This window comes from Schistocerca serialis, chromosome 1 (assembly GCF_023864345.2).
Source record: "Schistocerca serialis cubense isolate TAMUIC-IGC-003099 chromosome 1, iqSchSeri2.2, whole genome shotgun sequence".
NCBI lineage: Eukaryota > Metazoa > Arthropoda > Insecta > Orthoptera > Acrididae > Schistocerca > Schistocerca serialis.
Window position 1 is genome coordinate 628301753 of NC_064638.1, and position 5886 is coordinate 628307638.

Consider the following 5886-nt stretch of genomic DNA (forward strand, 5'->3'; position numbering starts at 1 on the left):
CAAAAACTGGTTTCAGGTTTTCAGGAATGTTCTCTCCACTGTTGTTTACATAATCCGAAACCTTCTCTTACATCTGAATAAGAAATCCCGTAACAGTGTTCTCGGCAAAGAAAACTGGACCATACACCTTTTCCTGTGAAACTGCACACAACACATTAAACTGGGGAGAGCCCCTCTCATGTTGTACAAATTCATGTGGTTGTTCCGTGCCCCATCCACACCATACCTGGTACGAAAGTCACGCCAAATAGTTACTCGTATTACTGACACGAACTGCGCAAAACTTAGAACACAAAACGCTCCCTTTCGTCCCGACATCATTTTTATTAGAACTGAAGTGGGTACACACTGCTGCTACCTAGTGGGAACCACGTTAAATTCGAGAGTTTCCTCCTTCCAACAATACGATCTTCACGCACACATCTCCAATAATACAATAGTTATTTTTTTTAAAAACCAGATGCTTTTTTCTTATACACCTTGCACTATTTAATTAGTATATGAAGTAGATGGGCCATTATCAGCTTCACGTTTTTTTCGAAATAAACGGACCACCTTCAATAGTTGAAACCCAGGAACTAGATTTACTGAAATAATCTATTATAATGCCTTTCATTCTGAAAAATTACATCTTTCAATTACTAGCTCTTTTCGCTTAGCCCTTTGAGGCCCGTCATTAAACATAGAAGAAAATTATAACAATTTAAAAATATAATATGTGAGGCAAAATAATACGTAGAACCGAGAGAGTCAACAGAGCAGTTCACAACTTCGCCTATAACTTCACAACTTCACTGAAAAGAAAACTGAACAAAAATACCCGTTCCGGCCGTGTAGTGGCTAACGATTAATGCTGTTAACTATCTCCTCCAAACACACAGACGAAACCCATGACACAGACTCGAAAGAATAAGTAGGTCTATTGTAATAATTTCATTGCCGACATTCAATAATGAGGTTTGTAATGGTACTTGATTACGTAACCATTACGGCACCTCACCTCAACCTCTCGATACCAGCAATATTCTACTGTGTTTCTGTAAAATAGTTAACATATTTCTGTGACAACATTCAGATTTGATTTCATTGATGTAGAGGTACTTCGATACATCGATATGTATGTAATGCAATTATATTTTTCTGATGTGTATTCTTTCTTTTGCCACTATGATCTTTGACGTACTCGTAACTCTGATTTTTGGGCGCGTAAGCGGTTATTAGAGAGTCAAGCTTTGGTCGTCATGTTAAAAAGACGCAATTTCAAGTCAGTTTATGAAATGTGAACTTTAACAGTGAGGAAGATATTTTCAAGTATGTTTTATATTGTGAAGTGATGTTTTGGAACGAGTTACGTGATATTGCAGCAAAAGTAATAAAAAAGAAGTGTAACTTAAATTCGGAGTGCTGATTACTTTTTTACATCACCATTGTCCTAACTTGCAAAAGTTTAATATTAAAGTATGGTTTATGAAACACATCTATAATATCGCAGAATAACACCTAGGCCTCTTTGAGCCTAGCTTGGAATCATCACTACCTAGATTTTCGACGATTGAGCCATGAGTTCACAACGAGACCAGCGTGGGAAACACGAAAAGATGAGCGCCTAGTTTATTCATTATTTCAAGAAATGACTTTACTAACGGCGCTGTAATGACACCTGACACATAATATAACTTTGTTGTTGCCCGAAAACGCAATATTTAGCAACGTGAGCAACACTATAATCATAATTAATTTTTGACCTTTGTTGTGGTAGGGTTGTTAGAGGTTGACTCACTGAAGACCGCAATATCAGCATAAGCGGGGGATGTTTTTATTTTACTTATACCTTATCTTACAAACTACGTTTGAGATAGGAATAGGTTTTGTTGTATTATTAACCTTCAGGCGCTCGCACAATTTGAAGCAACGTTAGCCTACGCGTGGTGTTTTTTACACTGCCACGAAATGGTTTTTGTTATCGATGGCCCATGCATTATTACATCGGGCTAAAGAGTCAAATCAATCAGTGTCAAGGTCACGCACCATAAGCTTGGTCGATAGATAACAAGGGATTATCTGAGAATCAAGTGCGTAAATAGTTACACGTACGCCGCCGTTGTGGCCGAGCGGTTCTAGGCGCTTCAGTCCGGAACCGCGCTGCTGCTACGGTCGCAAGTTCGAATCCTGCCTCAGTCATGGATGTGTGTGATGTCCTTAGGTTAGTTAGGTTTAAGTAGTTCTAAGTCTAGGGGACTGATGACCTCAGATGTTAAGTCCCATAGTGCTCAGAGCCATTTGAACCATTTAGTTACACGTTCAACATGGGCGCAAATACCACCCACGTGGGTGCCCGAAGGTTAAAGAATACGACGTCAGCCTGCCGAAGATGAGAGTGAAGAGTTTCCAGATATTACTGTCATGTCCTACGATGTGAGCATGTAAAGGCGAGTCGACATCGGATGTGAAATGCCGCACATTGCCCCTCAAGTGTGCTCAAACGACGTAGAGCAGCCCAGAACTACCTGGAATGGAGTAAAGTCTTTGTAGACCCCAGCAATGCTCCAGTGTGTGCAAGCGTGTGGATCAGGAATAATGGAAAACGAGAAATGTCGTCCAGAGCCGCATTCCCTTTGATGTTCCGACACTGCAGGGAATTTTTCATTGTTGTGCAGAGCGGCACGGTTTGACTCCCACACCGGCCGCAGTGCGCCGAAACTTCTGCTTGGATTTGCGCTGACGCTTGACCTCACACACCTGATGTTCATTGTTCTTCTTTAAGGTCTTGCTTGTCTGGGCCATTTATCAATGCTCAGTTAACTTCACAGCTAATATATTCTATGAGTTATAACACCGAATTGACAATAATATAATTCAGAGAGACGATGAAAGAGTGATTTGAAAATGACATGAATCACAGATGATACAAATGTGCTTGACAATGACTCTTAGTCGAAATTAGCAAAATCCTCCTGACTGCAATCCATAATTTTTTGCTTTCCTACTACGTTATTCATTTCACCGTTGGCATCTGACATGTCGTCAAACATATCTGCGCTCACATCGTGACTTTGTCGTAACAGACATTCTCCGAGACTGTGCACCAAACTTCCTAAGCACCTGTTAGTTTGGTTTCAGAATTTTACTAGGTTCGGGACAGTAGTAATTGGTATACACTTCCCTGTGACATGGAGGCATGTATATCTACCCTCTACGCTTCGCCTAGTTAGGACTTAGTGGACCGTGTACCAGAAGATACCTCTTGCACGGGAAAGACATCTCCTCCGAAGAATAAATGGAATGCCTGAAATGTAGGTGCAGTTATAACCGAATGGCCAATGTTCTGTACTTGCAACGCAGACGACAAGAAGTAAAAACTCGATTAATTTTAAATGGACACAAAATTTGGCTGGATGGAATGACAGTAGTTATTTAACTTAGGGAAATGTTATGATGATGATGATGTTTGGCTTGTGGGGCGCTCAACTGCGCGGTCAGGAGAGCCTGTAAAAAGGTCCAACTTTTTTACATAGTCCAGTTTTTTTACTTCGTCCAATCTAGCCACTGTTACGAATGATGATGATGATGATGATGATGATGATGAAATGATAAGGACAACACAAACATCCCCAACTCGGCCGGGAATCGAACCCGGGACCCCGTGATCCAGAGGCAGCAACGCTAGCCGCTAGACCACGAGCTGCGGACACAAAAAAATGTTATGAGTATAGTTAATGAAATGAAGAAAATTAACTGTCGCCAGCTAACTGAGCAAAATGACTGAAATAAAATTTCACTGTCTGTTAATGGTGAAAAACTTATGTAAGATTGCTTGGTTTTGTTGCAGGTCGAAAATCGCACAAAATTGGTAAATACTGCGCTAGCACGAATTCAGGTAGATATGTAACACTGCAGAAACGCCTTTCAGTCAGGTAGCAACTTATGGATATCAATTATCAATAACCAAATAACAAAAAATCTCATCAGCAGTAAACAGTTACATAAATGCAAAAATTTGTAATGTAAGGATTACTGTCTACAATTTTATTTAAAAACTTACTTATCTTTAAACATTACTGAATGCTGTCATTTAGCTTAAAATTCATGGTAATCATACTGGTCATTCAATAATCAATCTCCTGTGAGTTGATGATGATGATGATGATGTGGTCCCATACTCCGAGGAACCTAGGAGACGATGCGGGAGACCCGCACCGCCGTACTAGGCAAGGTCCTAGTGGAGGTGGTTTGTCATTGCCTTCCTCCGACCCTAATGGGGATGAATGATAATGATGCACACGACACAAAAACACCCAGTCATCTGGAGGCAGGAAAAAAATCCCTAACCCCGCCGGGCATCGAACCCGATACCCCTTGAACGGGAAGCGAGAACGCTACCGCAAGACCACGAGCTGCGCCTTCAGATACGTAATTTGCAAAGTCAAAATTTCGATTGTAGTAGAAGGCAAAAAGTTCATGGTATTACTTCACTGATTCCTTGGTTTCCCGTCACTTCATTTTTTATTACTACTCAAAAACAATTACTGCTTATCACTCTGCGCAGTTTCTACTATTATAGTCTCAAGACGTTAACGCACATTTCTGACATTGTAGTTGCGCAAAAGTGAAAATTCATTTATCTATGACAAAAGTAAAATAAAAAATCTTCAGTAATGACTGAAGCAAAAGAAAATTAATTAAAATTCGTGCTGCGACTGGAACTCTGTCCCGGGTATTTTTGCTTCCGAGACAGAAATGCTAACCATTACATCACCATAGCATTCTGGTTAACGGTTAACATCGCTGCACGAATTTTTTTTTTCTCATTCGTTGCTGGACTGAGACGTCGTCGTCGTCGACGACGACGACGACGGATCGAGACAATACAACGAATTATAGTAATGAATATTAAACGTTATACAAACCCTCGGCGCTTGAGCACGGCTTTGTTTGTTAAAGGCTCGTTCGTATATTGTTAGCCGTGTTTCTTCTCTCTGTGTTTTCACTCTAATCGGACTTCGTAATAAGACAGCACCCGAAGACGACGGTGGATCGAGCTGGACGACTTTTTGCTTAGAAGTAGGGAACCTTTAAACATGCCAAGTCAGTCATTATTGTAGATAAAGAAGAAAAATGTACCAGGGAAAAATATAATTATAAGATCAACAAAATATCTTTTACTGAATTTTAATTTTTTGAGCACTTTCTCTGAAATTACTGATTACTAGATTTGACCACTTCTGTTAATTGTAATCTTTCACATTACTGAACTTTTAATTAGTATCATTTCTTTGAGAGAACACTGCAATAGTTTCTCAGTCACTAAGACTTCCTTGGATCATCAGAAATCGATAGGATGGATCCTACTTACATATTTTGCCTTAGGTAAAATTGATAGTCGCCATTGTAATAACGCGGTATTACTCAAACACAAAAACGAGCTACGACGCTGCCTAGTCGTAAGCAGGTCTGGCCAAGTAATTAATTATTTCAGACTGAGGTGTCGTCGCTGAAGAGTAAGGCATTTTTAGTTGAAAATGTGTGGCACAGACTCTTCTTTTTGTAGTTCCGTGATAAATACAATTGGTTCCACAGTACTCCTCGTGTTAATTAGCATCCTCTCGCCGTATATTTCGCCCGTCCACACCAAATAATAGCCTAGCAATTACGTACTTTAGCATCACTGCAATGCGACCAGTCCTCAACAGAAGAATCGCAGCATGATTACATTCGACCGTCTCCCTCAATGCTCTCCTTAGTTCTGCCCTGCACTTTACCATTGTCATTAGAAAGTCGCCGCAAATGGATCATACAACCCCCTACAGAAATATCATACTACCATTGAAAATATCATATATTTTTATTTTTAAAACTCTGCCCGACTACTAATACCTCATTGTATCA